Here is an 18,206-nt window from a genome sequence, read left to right as displayed (position 1 = left end):
CTACCCCTCAGTCTACTTCTACTTCTACGAGTAAAGATCATCATCAGAATAATCTTTAAAAAGTCAACACAATGTTTTTGTCCACCTTTGCGAATAAATGAACTTCTCCAAAGATTGGTTCCTGTTCAGAACTTGACTGACAACATCAGAATGTTCCCTGGTCTGTGTGTGTGTCCACAAACACTAATGTACTCAGTCCTTCAGAGGAGATCCCGGTTCCAACACTATATATGAGAGAGAGAGAGAGAGAGAGAGAGAGAGAGAGAGAGAGAGAGAATATTAGTGTCAAAATATTTTTAACCTCCTTTTTTTACATTTTTATTATTATTTTTACAATAACTAAAGAATATATATTTGTAAACAGCTTTTTAGCATATGTAAATAGCATATTCAAACATTTCAACTGAACTAAATTAAATTATTCCAGATTAAATTTTAATACTTACAAATCCTAAATTCTGTCCAAAAATTCTGAGATCCATAGCTCTCTATGACTGTGACTGAAATAGATGATTTTAGCCCATTTCAGCTCGTCTGCAGTGAAGGAGTTCCTGTTTGAGACAAATACACAGTAAGACACATGCAAGAAATCACTGTGTGATGATCGTTCTCCTTCCTACAGTAGTTAACCCACCTGTGCGCTGATATTAGGACCTTCCTGGTCAGGTGGGACTGCAATGGTAGAGAGTCTTCTGCCTAATAAAATATCAAAATAATGCAAAAAATATAAACTTAAGTTGTTTAGAATTCTAGATTTGGTATGGATGAATTAGTGAGAGTTTTACTGCAGTGCTTACCTGGATACATTTAATCTGGTGAGACTGAACAAAGACAATGGTCCATCTTCTGATTGGTTAATTTGCTGTGTAATAAATATAAAGTTAGACATGATACAAATATAACTTATTTGATATAAAGTTAGCCAATTTTATAGAGATTTTATAAGACATTGTATGCTACCTAGTCTGCACCAGTGGCTCCAAAGCACTTATCACATATTGCTAATCATTTCAGCAAACTTATTTCAAAATATATCACAAATGGCCTAACGTTAACTTACCTCCGGAATCTTGCTAGTCACTGGCGCGAATTGGCGCTTTGTTGCAGTTGCCTTTAGTTTAAACACATACAAAAATGGAAGTAAATATTAAATTCCATAAAAAAAAACTATAATAGCCTATGTTATAGTTTGCAAACTAATACTAAACCTAGAAAGGTGGCAGCTAGCCAAATAAAACTTACATACAATGTTATTTTCTCATCAGTAGGCCAACATTATCTACAACCAAAACAGAATTTCACATTAGTTAATTTATTGTTAATGTAAACTAACGTTAAGCGTTGCTCGTTGGCGTATTTTAACTCGACAACAAAGTCTGTCAAATGAAACGTTAGCGCAGTTTACCGTGGTAAAGTTCGTTACCGCCATGTAGTAGGCTATAACAGGTTAAACTGGGCACATTCCTGTCAACACACACAGAATGTTTTTTTACCTTGCTTGCTGGTCTCTCTCTCGGTGAAGTGAATTCCGTCTCTTCCCCGGGCCAGACTCGAACGGCGCGGTCCAACAAAAGACAGTCAGAACCCAGTGATATTACACTGGATGCTCCGGCACGACACGACACGACAAGACAAATGATGCGCCGTTATATTTCTGACGTACAGTACTCCGAGTCCAAGCGCTCGCGCTATTTCTGACAAGGGACAAACAGGTTCGCATTTTGCATTAATGGTCCGGTCCGGTCGCTTCAATGTGTCCAATATAGACAGCCTCTGACTGTTATAGCGTTGTAGACACGCAGTGTAAGGCAAAAATTAGGAAATAAAAAGCACGATGGAATGGTGCCAGCCAGAGAGACCGTTACGTCAAATACAGTAGTATACAGCAAATTTAAAAAATACAGTAAGTCACTGTATGTGGTGTTAGACGTCACAGGAAATTCCCATGATGCAATGGGAATCACAGTTATTTACTGTAAAGAGAAATAGCAGTATAATACTGGGGGATTTAAAGTAAATAACTGTAGAAATTACAGAAAAGTCTAACAGTGTAGACTGGGCGAATGTATATTGTCTATCTAAGTATGAACTGATTGTTTGTTCTTCACTGTTATTGTGAAGCGTCGTTGAGCTTGGGAAAGGCGCAATGTTAATTAGAAATTATTATCAACTAAACCGTTTAAGGATTTAATTACTAAGAAAGATAAAGTATATATAAAAAGAGTTGATAAACATACAGTGGTTATTAGAAAATGAGCTTTGGAGTAAGAAGAATTTGATATTAGTGGAATAAGGAAGGAAGGTAGAATTACCTTTAAAGAAATAGACATGTATCTTATCAACAGTGTAAAATAACTAATTAAAGACCAAAGAAAAGAAAAAAAAGAAAGAGTATAAAATACTTCTAACATGCTCTTTAATTAAAAAGAGTAAAACGATATAAAGAAATAGGTTTCTTACCTATATTTGTGATAACTGCGTTAAAGATCCTAGAATGGAGCAGAACAAACTCATTCTAGCGTGCGTGTGTGTGTGTGTGTGTGAGAGAGAGAGAGAGAGAGAGAGAGAGAGAGAGAGAGAGAGAGAGAGAGAGAGAGAGAGAGAGAGAGCAAGAATGCAGATTTATGGGGTAATAAAACTACTGATAGCGTGTCTCTGGATGGAGCAAAGTTAAAGAGAATCAAATAAGCAAAGTTGAATGTGAGTAAAAGTGTTCAATAACGTGTGTCATATATGATACAAAGCTAAATATGAAACGAGACTGGACATGGCAGAGCAAGTAAATGAGGCTGTAAACAAATAATGTAAATTTGTTGGCAATGGCTTGGATATCTAACACCGTAAGTATACGAATTAAGAAAACCCTTGACAGAAGGGGAATATGTGTTAGTGGAGTTTTAGAAGGGGAATAAAGCCCAATTTATATAGAAAAAAAATATTCTAACACATAAAACAAGAACTTGGAACTTCAGAAGCAAATACTGAAGAGTGTTTAAGAAGGAGCCGAATGATTAATGACTAAGAGATGTCTTACGGAGAGCTCAACTTTATGTTATATCTTTCAGGAGATAGAGTCTGGATCGAGATGTTGGGCTAACAGAGAGTTCCAGAATAACACAATGACAGGAGAAAGGCTTGTTTAAGTCAAGTGTTGTGGTAACATTGATAAACATAGCAATAGTCATGATGGTGTTCTGGGTTGTAGTCAAAATTTTAATAACAATTTGACTATAAAAAAATCAAGACACTGTGGAAAAAAGGTGAGACATATAGAGCCTGGTTACAAAATGTATGCAACCTTTGTGATAGACAAAGAGATTGATTGATTTAACAATTGATTTAGAACCTAATGAATCATTATGATTGGTGGAAAACAAAATGTAAATGTAAGACATTTAATGAAGATTGCGAGGTACAAGAGAAAAGTATACGTTATATGGAACGTTGCAGAAATTAAGAAGTTAGTTTAAAATGGTATAGTGAATCCAATACAAAGCTGAAGTAACTTTAGGAGGTAAAAAGTATTCAGTAAATATTTTTTTTTTAATAAGTTAGTATTAAAACAGATACGTTTTGGGAAGAATGTCTAGATGACAATCGTAATGAGAGTGCTAAATGAAATACAATTGGAAATTACATATAATATGTAGTAATAAGATATTAAGAGAATTAAGCAGTCAAGTTAAAAATCAAACTTGGAAAGCTGGAGAGATGAACTGAAAATGTGAAAATAACTATAATGAAAAAACAAGTACAAAGATGAATGTTTAAGGCTAACATTTTCAGATGAAAATGAAATTAAGACTCAAAGATAGAGAGATAACAGAGAATAATACAGTAACTGATCAGATGATAATACAGTTTAGACTGTGTGATGTGCTGGAAGATGTGGCGATGCACACGTATGGGGAAATCATTACAATCAAAATCAAGGGTCTGATAAAAGGCTCATAATTAGGGCATTATAGTAAGAGTACAGTAAATAATATAGAATGGGTCAAATATGATCCTATACCTTTAGACTGGATAAGATGAAGTAAAACGATGAAGTAATAATTACCTGGGAGATTCCTAAAGAAATTCCAGAGTATTATATAAGACAAAAGATCTGCCATAACAAGCATGTAAAATAACATGGGATTTTATTGATAATTTGGCAGAGGATGAAGAATTGTTCAATTTGAGTAAGTTCTGGACTGTAAAGTATTTTGAAGGAATGAGTCCAAGCATATATGCAGGATGGGCATGTTTGAATCAGACATTGGACAGTAATATTAGAAGGAATGATATAAATCAAGCAAGAAAAAGATTTTTGCTAATTGAAGAAACACACACATATGGACACTGAAGTGGATAGTAAATAATATTCGAATACAATTAAATATAGTCACAATAGTGTTTTGATTATTCTTGAGTTGTCTGGTTTAGGAAGGATTTTCAGAATATTTTTTTTTCTGGAATATGTAAATTATTAAAGAAATGTAAAAGTGGCGTGAATAAATCCTATGACATTGACTAACGTTCAGTAAGACCTTCATCTAAGAGAGTAGATGTTGTGAGACTGTACAAAGCAACATGTGTCTAATAACATAGACTCAGAGAACTAGAGACTGGAGAGACCAGCACATCTCAACATGATATACAGCAGACTGACCCTTACACGACCTTTCAGAGGCCCGGGGGAACATGGCATGTACAACACACTGCTAGATACATACATACATACATACATACATACATACATATCAAACAACACAATGTTATAAACTATATTGAGAAATCTCTGACATTTTGGTAACATGGTTGCAGAAAATAGTGATATAAATGTGAAATAAAAAGGCTATAATATTATTCAGTTTGACCTGATGTTGACACTCAATATGAACATTTCTCAAACTTTGCTTTACTGACCATTTGTTGAAAACCAAAAAGTTTATTTATTATAGTACATAAAACTCTCACAGCTCCTGAGATTATCTAAAAGTGATGTTTCTAACATGAATGTTCTTCAGCATCATGAATGAATGAAGAATAAACACCAACCTCTTTGTTCTTCAGGATCTTCAGTGTGTTTCATTCTGCAGGGTTCTGGATCACTCATGTTCTCACTGTCCTCTTTAATAAACTCAGTCTTTGCAGATTTCAGCTCTTCCTGATGCTCTGATGCTCGTCTTCACTTGTAGCTGATGGGAATTTACAGCATTTATTGGAGAATTGATGTGGGAGGAGCTTCACTGATGATGTGACCGATGTGGGTGGAGCTTCACTGATGATGTGATTGGCATGGGAGGGGCTTGTTTTAATAGGGTCAAAGACCTGATGTCAAGTTTTAGTGTCTGTATCTAATTTCTAATATTATAAACATAAAAAAAACATTAAATGCAAGTAAAGTGTCTATTTTACAGTTTTTCCACAATTGCTAAGTTCTAAGAGAACCAAATTATCAATAGCCTAAACCAATTTGTTGAATAAATCACTCTTTCTGCAAAACCTTAAACAAGTTCAGGCAGTTCAGACATATTGCAAATCTCCTGCACACTTTCTGCAAACCTCTAAACACATTCTCACTCGCTAAAACACATTTGACTGTAACTGAAACTGTAATGTTTCAAAAAGCTTTTTTGTTTTTTGTAAATTTTATTATATTTTAAATTATTGAAAACTTAGTGTGGTAAAACCTAATGGTTTGAATGAAAGTATAAAGATTTAAATTTACTATGAATGAGTATTTTGGGGCTGCACTATGATCCTTAAATACAGTCTGAATATGTCATCAAATAATTATTCTTCTAAATATGCCTGAAAAGGTTTTTAGCAATATTTGTCTTTGACCCATGTACTGTTTTACACATTTAAGCATTTATATAAATCTGTCTGTCTAATGTAAAGCAACTGATGCTAATTCACAATTAAAATAACAGCAGATATCCAGAAAAGTGGTAAAAACTGCAAGGAAAACCTATGAAAACATAAAGACAGAAATAAACATATATATTCACAATCATCAAATCCCCTCAGTCTGCTGACACCAATGAAATGAGCTTTAAGTGTCAATGTACAGGAGATGTGAAGACATCAGCATAATAAATGAGGTGAAAACAGGAACTATTGTCAAGAAATAAAGAGTGTTTTCAGCAGATCTGTTAATATTGATGAGCCTCAGACTATCAACACTCATTCAACAAGCCATTCAGGATCATCAGCAGATCTTCTCACTTTATTCTGAGTGTTTGCTGTTAGAAACACATGATTTGAGTCAGGATACATGATAAAAGCCTGTTAAACTGCTCTATTGGAAGACAATAGTGTAATTTCTCACAATATAACTGGATAAAACCGCAATAATACAAAATAAAAACTTTTTAAATAAATCTACTGACACTCATCTTCATAAACCACTGCAGATAAATAACTGAATTGAAACATGGTTTGGTTTTATGATAACTCAGTGTAATAAAGTAATCAGATCTTTAACATGTAACAGTTTTTATGTGCAGAAACTAACACTGATCAGTGGCAATAATGTTTCCAGTGGCAAACTGTATTTATATGTATCTGTGTTAACATTTATGTATAGATTTATGTATCAAAATAGGGAAGTATAATTAATTAAATATATTTAAATCAGCTTTCAGCATCAACTGTAGCAGAATTAATATTAAAATTATTTAGTCTGTTTGTCCAAAGTAAAGTAAAGTAAAAACAGTGTGATGCAATTTATGTAACGTAATTACACAAATTACATAAATTATAAGTTTAACGTATATAACGTAAAACTATCTTGAACAAAGATTATTAGGGATGAGTATGTTTATTATCTTGAGTGAACTAGACAGGAATGCTCTTCACATTACAGCCCTTAATTCTGTGTTCGTGGACAAATGTGGGCACAGAAGTCTCTGGGTTTTAAAAAAAAAAAATGTTATATCACTATCTTCGATAAAATAAAAACGATACATTTTTGGTGTTTTTAATTTATTTTTGGGGTATTTTTTTTATTTATTAACCTCTGAAAGTACCATATTTTCTTTGTAAAGTATCCTTATTTTTATGTTACATTTAATATTTCTTTAACTTCAGTAAAAAAAAAAAAAAAATCATTCCAGTAAATTCAGAGAGCTAAAACCTAAAAATGTGGTGACTTTGGTGACATGAAAAAAGCAATCATATCAATATCCACTACATGGCTGTAGCACTCAATGGCTGCATATAGGCTGAACTCTATAAACCACTGTTATAACTAGTTTAACCTTAAAATTGTAATAAAAAAAATTAAGTGAGACTATACAAAGATGCCAAAATATGCTTAGACAAATATGACCATGCTATAAGGAAAAGACAAAGTAGTAGATCATTTATCATTTATTTCAAACAAAAAAACATCAAATTTCAATAACTCAAAAAACGAATTGGTCCCAAACAGGTAAGAATAAACATATAATCATAGTTATAATGTTTACATGCACTTGTGCGCATTTGTGTGTTTGTGTGTGTGCGTGCACTGGTGGCTGACTGGAGCATAAAAAAAATTAATAAAAAAAGGTCAGTCATTGGCTCATTCAATTCTTTGTTTTTGTATGTGTGAGTGACTTTTTATAAAAAAAAAAAAAAAAAAACGCTCGTTGAATGCTTTATTTGTGTGTGTGTTTGTGTGTGTGAGTGTTTGCCACATTAAGAATGTTGTACAGGATCACCTCTTCATTTGTGTGTGTGAGTGATATGCATTGTGTTGGATCTATTGATTTTTATTTGACCAAAAAATAAAAGCTCTGAATTACAATTTCCCCCATTCATTCCTATGGATGCCCATTTTTGTCCATGAAGGCGAGATTAAGGATTTTTATATATTTTTTTACCCACTTAAAGGAACACTCCACCGTTTTTTTCATATTAAACTATGTTATTCCCTTAACTAAGACGAGTTGATACATACCTCTCTCGTCTCAGTGCGTGCACTCAATCGCTCTGGCGCGCGGCGACACTTTGATATCACTTAGCTTAGCCCAGTTCATTAGGATCCAGACAGAGATGAAGCGACCAAACACCTCCACGTTTTCTCTATTTACAGGTGCTGTTTATAAAATTTGAATATCATCAAAAAGTTGATTTATTTCAAGAATTCAACTTAACAGGTGAAACTAATATATTATATAGACTCATTACATGCAAAGTGAGATGCTTGAAGTCCAGTGTGAAGTTTCCACAGTGTGTGTTGGTTTGGGGAGCCATGTCATCGGCTGGTGTTGGTCCACTGTGCTGTCCACTAACACAGCCATCTCTACCAGGACATGTTCAGAGCACTTCACACTTCCTTCAGCAGACAAGCTTTATGGAGATGCTGACTTCATTTTCCACACTGCCAAAATAACCAAAACCTGGTTCAGTGACCATGGTATTACTGTGTAATTACTGTGTGATTTCATGTAATATTCTAATTTTCTGGGATTTTGATTTCGTGGGTTTCATAAGCTGTAAGCCATAATCATCAAAATTATAACAAATCTGGTTGGTGTACCCTGGGTGTCCACTAGAGGTCTCTTCCCCATACCGCCACCACCTCATCATGAACTGCATTTCCCATAATCCTTTGTCTGAACTCATCACTGATCATTGCACACAGCTGTTCCCACTCACATTGTATCTGTCTATTTATACCCTGTCTGTTTCAGTGTTTGTCATGAAGTCCTTGTTTGATGTCAGATTGCACTTCTGAGTTCTATTCCTGTTTTATTTCTTGTTTGTGGACTGTCTTTGTATGGATTTTGACCCTTTGCCTGGCTGGTTCATGATTAAGGATTAACCCATTAAACTGCACATGGATCTTACCCTTTTTGTGTGCATCCCGTGACAATATTACAGTGTTTTCCCATGAGTTGGCAGTGTGTTGTGAATAGCGTATGCTATGTGTGTCTCTGTTAGACCGTGATCATGGGATAAGCTTTACCATCCTATGTGTGTGAAGATATCTGGATCTGTTAGTGTGAAGATGGACAATAGATCTTTAGTGAAGTGACACTTTTGGACTCTGTCATCTTTATCTTCTTATGATGTGTAGTGTTCAGCCTGGATAGACTTGATCTATTCCAGGTGATGATGCTGTGAGGGTGTAGTGATGGAGGTGTGTGTTCAGTGTTCATGTCTAGGAGATTAAGGACTTTAAAGTTCAAAGTTTAATGCCATTTGCACAGGTACGTTTCAGTACAGGTACATTGGAATTCTTGTGCGTTTCTCAGAGTTAGTTAAAACCAATGAAATTAAATTTTAAGGATTAATGTCACACTTCTCCAATTAATGCCCTGCTTGGCGATTATAATATAATGTATTTTATAATTCGAGTTATAATACAATTATATTATATTTAAGAATATAAATTTAATTATATTGTTTCTGGTCTCTGAAGAGTCTCTGGAACAACTTATTTGTCAAAGTGTTAGTTTTTCAAAAGAGGATTTATTATAGATTTGGCCCTGTAGTCGCAGCCGTACTGGCCAGTGCATTGTATGTACAACAAAGGTCAGGCTGAAAGCCAATGAGGGACTCTGTTGTTGTTAACACCCAATGAACCGCCAGCACATGCTAAACGCATAGTCAAATCTCTGCTCATTCTCACGTCCATACATTTGAATATGAAAAGGTTTTTTGGCTCAGGGCTGATGAGATACACATTCTGTGTTTCTCTCTTTTCTTTGTTAGATTTAAAGACTACATGAAGGCAAAACTACCATTTTAACGTTTGATTATTCTATTTTACTCTTTACTTCATATTTTACCCGTTTTAGATCCTCACGTCTTCTGCGTGGGTCTCACGATCACAAGGCTCATCAGTTTTGGTCAATAAACAGAGGTAATTGGCTATATACCTGAGATTTTCCATATTCACATGTACACAAACAAAGATACTTTTGTATAACCCCCTTTCAGACTGTAAAGTTCGACATCACATCAGAACACACCGATGAATTGGGATCTGGCCTGAGAGATTCTGCTGTTTATTCAGCTTGAAAGAGTGAGTGCTGCTGCCATTTCCCCTGTGCGCTTCAGCACTATAAAGAGAGATACAGTTCCCTGAAAGAGCATTATACACGTGTGACACTGCGTCTTTTTCAAGATGTCGTTCCACCCGTGTGTTTCTGGATGCGGTCGTTTCCTGGCGCCGGCTGATGGTCATGATCGTTGCCTGGCGTGTTTGGGCATTAAGCACACTGAGGTAGAGTTCGTGGTTCAGTGATGTTCTCACTGCGGGAAGATGATCATCTCTGTGTTACGGTCGAGACTGCAATATCTCAGGAGTGTTCGGAAAAGGAAATAATTGTTTAAGCTCTGGTGTTACCCGGACACATTTAAATGGTGAACAGACATGAAGTAAAGCTTGTTATGATATGTTTCTCCCTGTGTCCGTCTCATGCAGGAAAAATTAAAGGGGGTGACAATGGATGATGAAGCAGCAAGTATGCGGCATCTGATGCCGTCGCTGATGCCCCCAGGCAAGTTTGATTTCAGCCATATTAGTGAATGGCCCAAATGGATGCGACGCTTTGAGCGTTATAGAATTGTGTCAGGCCTAGACAAGCAGTCACGAGAATATCAGGTTAATACCAGGCGCGGAGTTTGCGGGGGGGCAGGGGGAGCATTGCCCCCCCTGGTGAAACGGGTAATTGCATTTTTTTCAACAAAATTTTTTTTTTGCATTGTTTTAAAAAAAAAGATATATTATAAATATTTTAAATAACACAAAACAACTAAATGGTGGTAGGTAATACATCTGATTTCATATAGGCCTTCTGCTTTAGTAAAAAAAAAAAAAAAAAATTCGGGGCTCTGGGTCATGTGACTTTACATCGAAAGCGACATTACGGCCAAGCTCTCACCCCATGCTCTCACCTGAGACCATTTTCGACGCATATGCAGGACGCAAAAAACGAAAATTACTGTTGCACTAGTCTGGACAATGTCTAGGTCTGTACGTTTTATTTCTCTGCCAAATAACTGCTTAAGCTGGAAGCTTGTTTCCGCCACAAAATAAAACATTTTAAAAGATAATTGCGACTTTTTATCTCACAATTGCGACATCTCGCAATTCTGACTTTATTTCTCAGAGATATAAAGTCAGAATTGCGTGAAATAAAGTAGCAATTGCGTGTTATAAAGTCAGAATTCGGACTTTTTTTCTCGCAATTGCGACTTTATATCACGCAATTCTGACTTTATAACACGCAATTGCGACTTTATTTCACGCAATTCTGACTTTATATCTCTGAGAAATAAAGTCAGAATTGCGAGATGTGATGTCGCAATTGTGAGATAAAAAGTCCAATTCTAAGGGAAAAAAAGACGGGCTTTTTTTTTTTTTACCTCAGAATAGTTTATATCTCACAATTCTGACTTTATAACACGCAATTGCGACTTTATATCACGCAATTCTGACTTTATATCTCCCAATTGCGACTTTATATCACGCAATTCTGACTTTATATCTCCCATTTTGCGACTTTATAGGGGTCGCAATTATTATTATTTATTTATTATTCAGTGGCGGAAACAAGCTTCTATAGGTCCCAGCTGCTACAATGATTTTTTTTATTTTTTTTGCCCCCCCTGGCTCAAATGTCAAACTCCGCCTATGGTTAATACGTTTATGTACACCATCGCTGATGAAGCTGAAGATATCCTGAATGTTCTTCCCCTGTCTGAGAAGGAGAAAAAGTCATATGAGACAGTGGAAACGGCGTTCACGCGGTATTGTGTAAGCAAACGTAATGTGATTTTTGAACATGCACGTTTTAACAGACGTAATCAAGAGGCAGGAGAGCGTATAGAAGCTTTCATCACTGCTGTACATGCTCTGGCAGAACATTGTGAGTCTGGAGCTTTAAGAGACAAACTGATGCGAGACAGAATTGTCGTTGGTATACAAGATGCAAGACTGTCTGAAAGTTTGCTTTAAGTTCAAAACCAAAACAGTCAAAAAAGAAAGTGACCTGGCCAAAACAAAAGAGGCCTAGTAAAGTGGATAAAGACAGTAGATCGGCTGGGTGTGGGAAATGTGGTGGAAATGCGGAAATATAAAGAGACACAATTGGAGAGAGTGTCCTGCATGTGAAGGGGAATGCCCTAAATGCTACAAACAGGGACATTTTGAAAAGCAGAGTTGGTCAGCTGGAACGGTTAATGGCATCACTCAGAATCGAGAAGAGCAGAGCATGAAAGACTGAGTAGGTACTTAATTTCAATAAGTACTTACTTCACGAGCGCTAAAAGAGTAGGTACTTTATAGCCAGATCTCGTTAAGTATGAATGCGAGCCGTACATCATCCGCCATGTTGACGTTATCATGTCACCTACAACACTATTACAAGCTTTTTTTACTTAAAAGATATGAGCGACTGGTTTAGTTCATCTATCTGTAAATATCTTGATATTGACGAAACTGGCTCATTTTGTGTCTTGTTGAAGAAACAGCTAGCCATTTATTTTGTGAATACATTTATGGTTGATTTCTTATATTTAAAATCCTACTAAAGTGACCCAGTTTTATCCTTAACGATATTATTTTTATTACGAAAACCCAAAATCGTCATCTCTTGAATATGTTGTTAATTTCTTTATTTTATCCACAATTTTTCACCCACAGCCAAAAGTGGCTTAAATCTCCTTTATGTTTCCCTCTTTTTCTTGTTGAATTTATAAATAACAAATAACAACAAACATATATTTTTTTTGTATGTATTATGATGAATTGTTTAAAGTTATTTAACCTAGTCATTGTTCTTTTTTCCTGTGCATAAGGGCAGGTGGAGTGATGGAGGGTCTCATAAGGGCAGGTGGAGTGATGGAGGGTCTCATAAGAGCAGGTGGAGTGATGGAGGGTCTCGTAAGGACAGGTGGAGTGATGGAGGGTCTCGTAAGGACAGGTGGAGAGATGGAGGGTCTCATAATGACAGGAGGAGTGATGGAGGGTCTCGTAAGGACAGGTGGAGTGATGGAGGGTCTCGTAAGGACAGGTGGAGTGATGGAGGGTCTCGTAAGGACAGGTGGAGTGATGGAGGGTCTCATAAGGACAGGAGGAGTGATGGAGGGTCTCATAAGGGCAGGTGGAGTGATGGAGGGTCTCATAAGAGCAGGTGGAGTGATGGAGGGTCTCATAAGGGCAGGAGGAGTGATGGAGGGTCTCATAAGAGCAGGTGGAGTGATGGAGGGTCTCGTAAGGACAGGTGGAGTGATGGAGGTCTCATAAGGACAGGAGGAGTGATGGAGGGTCTCAAAAGGACAGGTGGAATGATGGAGGGTCTCATAAGAGCAGGTGGAGTGATGGAGGGTCTCATAAGGGCAGGAGGAGTGATGGAGGACTCATAAGGGCAGGAGGAGTGATGTAGGGTCTCATAAGGGCAGGTGGAGTGATGTAGGGTCTCATAAGGGCAGGTGGAGTGATGTAGGGTCTCATAAGGACAGGTGGAGAGATGGAGGGACTCATAAGGGCGATAGGTGGAGAGATGGAGGGTCTCATAAGAGCAGGTGGAGTGATGGAGGGTCTCATAAGGGCAGGTGGAGTGATGGAGGACTCATAAGGGCAGGAGGAGTGATGTAGGGTCTCATAAGGGCAGGTGGAGTGATGTAGGGTCTCATAAGGGCAGATGGAGTGATGTAGGGTCTCATAAGGACAGGTGGAGAGATGGAGGGACTCATAAGGGCGATAGGTGGAGAGATGGAGGGTCTCATAAGAGCAGGTGGAGTGATGGAGGGTCTCATAAGGGCAGGTGGAGTGATGGAGGGACTCATAAGGGCGATAGGTGGAGAGATGGAGGGTCTCATAAGAGCAGGTGGAGTGATGGAGGGACTCATAAGGGCGATAGGTGGAGAGATGTAGGGTCTCATAAGGACAGGTGGAGTGATGGAGGGACTCATAAGGGCGATAGGTGGAGAGATAGAGGGTCTCATAAGGACAGTTGGAGTAATGGAGGGACTCATAAGGGCGATAGGTGGAGAGATATAGGGTCTCATAAAGACAGGTGGAGTGATGGAGGGACTCATAAGGGCGATAGGTGGAGAGATGGAGGGTCTCATAAGGGCAGGAGGAGTGATGGAGGGACTCATAAGGACAGGTGGAGTGATGGAGGGTCTCATAAGGACGGGTGGAGTGATGGAGGGTCTCATAAGGGCGATAGGTGGAGAGATGGAGGGTCTCATAAGAGCAGGAGGAGTGATGGAGGGTCTCATAAGAGCAAGAGGAGTGATGGAGGGTCTCATAAGGGCAGGTGGAGTGATGTAGGGTCTCATAAGGACGGCTGGAGTGATGGAGGGTCTCATAAGAGCAGGAGGAGTGATGGAGGGTCTCATAAGGGCAGGTGGAGTGATGTAGGGTCTCATAAGGACGGCTGGAGTGATGGAGGGTCTCATAAGGGCAGGTGGAGTGATGTAGGGTCTCATAAGGATGGCTGGAGTGATGGAGGGTCTCATAAGGGCGATAGGTGGAGAGATGGAGGGTCTCATAAGAGCAGGAGGAGTGATGGAGGGTATCATAAGAGCAGGAGGTGTGATGGAGGGTCTCATAAGGGCAGGTGGAGTGATGTAGGGTCTCATAAGGACGGCTGGAGTGATGGAGGGTCTCATAAGAGCAGGAGGAGTGATGGAGGGTCTCATAAGGGCAGGTGGAGTGATGTAGGGTCTCATAAGGACGGCTGGAGTGATGGAGGGTCTCATAAGAGCAGGAGGAGTGATGAAGGGTCTCATAAGGGCAGGTGGAGTGATGTAGGGTCTCATAAGGACGGCTGGAGTGATGGAGGGTCTCATAAGGGCAGGAGAAGTGATGGAGGAGTGATGGAGGACTCATAAGGACGGCTGGAGTGATGGAGGGTCTCAGAAGGGCAGGAGGAGTGATGAAGGGTCTCATAAGGGCAGGAGGAGTGATGGAGGGTCTCGTAAGGGCAGGAGGAGTGATGGAGGGTCTCATAAGGGCAGGTGGAGTGATGGAGGGTCTCATATGGGCAGGTGGAGTGATGGAGGGTCTCGTAAGGGCAGGAGGAGTGATGGAGGGTCTCATAAGGGCAGGAGGAGTGATGGAGGGTCTCATAAGGGCAGGTGGAGTGATGGAGGGTCTCATAAGGGCAGGAGGAGTGATGGAGGGTCTCATAAGGGCAGGTGGAGTGATGGAGGGTCTCATATGGGCAGGTGGAGTGATGGAGGGTCTCATAAGGACAGGAGGAGTGATGGAGGGTCTCATAAGGACGGCTGGAGTGATGGAGGGTCCCGTAAGGGCAGGTGGAGTGATGGAGGGTCCCGTAAGGGCAGGTGGAGTGATGGAGGGTCTCGTAAGGACAGGTGGAGAGATGGAGGGTCTCATAAGGGCAGGAGGAGTGATGGAGGGTCTCATAAGGGCAGGAGGAGTGATGGAGGACTTATAAGGGCATAATTGTGACTCAAGAAATCTGTCAAGACCCGTTTCATTACAAAAGGAAAAAATAAAAGATATTATCTTATTATATTATATTATTATATTATATAATGATATTATCATTATATTTTTACAAGGAAAAAGTTAGTTTTAAACTTAGTTAGTTTAAAGTTAGTTTTCTCAAGTTAGTCATGGATAGTGGAAACTGTCACAGGGTAAGCTGTGACTATGCACAGACTTAACACGCACACACACACGCACATTTCGCACATACATCGGCGTCATGTTAACACAGTCTGTTTGCCGGCACTGACAATCATGTATACACGGACTTGTGTAGCATTTGATGGTATAGTGTGTTCAAAGCCTGGTGTGTTGTGGTGTATTATGTCCTGTATGTTGGTATTACCTGGTTTACTTGAGTTATATGGGGAATCAGTGGCTGTAACATCAGCACATATGATAACATAATAGGATTGTTGTCTTATGTACAGAAATAAATCACCCCACCACTATTATTTGGTTTATATGGTTTATTAAGTACAGTGTTAAGAATGATACAAATATACTTACCACATTTGACGAGTCATTTGCCAAACCTGTTCAGTTAAAAATCCGGTCTATTTATACATGTAGTTTGCGCCATCTTGGTAGCGCGTCCGTGTGTGTGTGACGTCACCGGAGATTCCATCCATCATAGCTGTACAAAAGAAATGTTTTATGAGTTATTTGTTTTATTATTTATGTGTGTATTTATGCTGTGATGTGTACATCCCTTATGTTGTTTTTTGTGTTTTTCCCACAATTATTGGGTGACTGTCATCGTGTGGCAAATAAAAATAGCACTCTTGAACCTGACCAACAGCTTCCTCTGTCACTTTGGGCCTCCATCCGCTACTGCTATCTTAACAGAAACCTTTTCAGTAGCAAACTAATTTTTATTACTAATTATGTAATTATTTTATTTCTGGACTTTAATGTCATGTGGGAAACTGCTAAAAGAAAGAAGTGAAACTAACAGTAATTCTCTCGTGTGCAAAAGTAGCCGATAAACTGTTCAGAGCAGATGTGTGTGAGACAGTGTGGTTCACAGTATATGCACTTCTCACGTTTCACACACACTTAAAGCAACACTTCACTGTGACATCGTGTCACTAAACAGCAACTCTAGCTGAATTTAAACACTCATTTGATGAGAACAGAAGAAGTGAATAACCAGAGGAGGAGCTGATAGTGTTTAAAGGAAGAGCTGTAACTATATATAATGAAGAGAAAGACTGACAGAAACACAAAATGGCTGATAAGTGTGATCTGTGTCTGCTGGGACTGATCATTCTCTCTTCACTTCTCACAGGTAAAGAAATCTGTATTTTCTCTAAAGTGCGATACAATGTGTAGGATTGAAAATAATCCAAGATATTTGAAAATGAACAAAGACGTTTGCTTTACTGTTTTCCACCCCCTCTTTCTACCACAATGACCATTTGTAGTTCCTAAAGGCACAGAGGGGCTGATAGTGATCACTGTAGGCCAAGATGTGTGTACTTCAGGGGTCGATGAATTGTCACACATTTAGTACCATGGGGGAAGTTGTAATTATCTGATTGGTCAGTTTGAACGTCTCACATTTGGGTAAAAAAATAAATAAAATGAAATCAACTGAAGATAAAGACATTAAATCTGTGAAGATCTCAGCAGAGGAGGATTAAACAACTCCACAAACAGCATTACCAGCTTCACTTATTACTAACCAGACTGACTTTATTTCTGTCAGACGTCTACAGAAGCTCTTATTAAAAGGTGACAGAGGTTTAGATGTCATTGTATTTTCATTTGATGTCACCATGATGGTGATCAGTGTTTGCTTTTGTTGGGCTCTGGACCCTTGACTTTTGAACATTACATTTATGCATTTGGCAGACGCTTTTATCCAAAGCGACTTACATTGCATTATCCTATACATTTATACATAGGTATGTGCAATCCCCTGGGATCGAACCCACAACCTTGCATTGTTAACGCAATGCTCTTACCACTGAGCTACAGGATAGTTTTTCTTTGGCTGCGGTAGCTTTGTCTTTAAATACATTTGCTATAGCAAAAAAGCTGAAAGAAAACAGGATCAGATGACAATGGCTGTTTGTTAATGGTCACAATCATCATCTAGTGCCACGGATCTCATTTATTGTCTAATGTATTTTATCAGCAGTTTTTTTTACAATGTGTATTTTAGTTTTCTGCTTTTAATGCTGGTATGTTTTATGTTTTCATTTATTAACATATATTATATTGATCACTGAGATATACTGTGTTTCAGGAACCAGTGGAGTGGATGATGATCATGTGTTCATCAGTTCTGGTGAAAATGTGCGTCTGTCCTGTAATAAAGCTCTTTCTGACTGCAAATCAACTACATGGATCTACTCTAACAGATTTAGATATACAGTAGTAGTTGAACTGATTAAATTAGGGATAAAGAATAAAGACACAGAGAGACATGAGAGACTGAGTCTGGAGTCTGACTGCTCTCTGAACATCAAGAACGTCACAGAAGAAGATGATCATGGATTATACACCTGCCAACAATATGTGAACGGACAGAAACAAGAACCTGATGCACGTGTTTATCTGCATGTTCTTCACGGTAAGTTTATGATTATGTGGTCAATTTACTGTAAAATTATTCCTTTAAACTCAGATGATGATTGAAGAGTCTGTGATTTGTGTCTTGTCTTCAGTTTCAGTGTCTCCATCATCATCATCATCATCATCATCATCTTCATCCTCACAGACTGAGATCAGTCCAGGCCGCTCTGTG

General features: G+C 38.3%; 1 long non-coding RNA gene across 2 annotated transcripts; it reads right to left on the bottom strand.

Annotated features, from left to right (window-relative positions):
- Positions 1 to 486: 486 nt before the first annotated feature.
- Positions 487 to 2,038, bottom strand: LOC309492996. Of its 2 annotated transcripts, XR_014203766.1 has the most exons (5): positions 1,243 to 2,038; positions 1,061 to 1,111; positions 798 to 862; positions 635 to 696; positions 487 to 551 (listed from the first exon to the last, which is right to left on the bottom strand). It is a non-coding gene; the product is annotated as an uncharacterized lncRNA (long non-coding RNA). The 2 variants fall into 2 exon arrangements; XR_014203765.1 differs by having other exon boundaries at positions 1,061 to 2,038.
- Positions 2,039 to 18,206: the final 16,168 nt, after the last annotated feature.

Source organism: Leuciscus leuciscus, assembly GCF_965113295.1.
Source record: "Leuciscus leuciscus genome assembly, chromosome: 1".
Lineage (NCBI taxonomy): Eukaryota > Metazoa > Chordata > Actinopteri > Cypriniformes > Leuciscidae > Leuciscus > Leuciscus leuciscus.
This window is presented reverse-complemented; position numbering and strand designations above follow the sequence as displayed.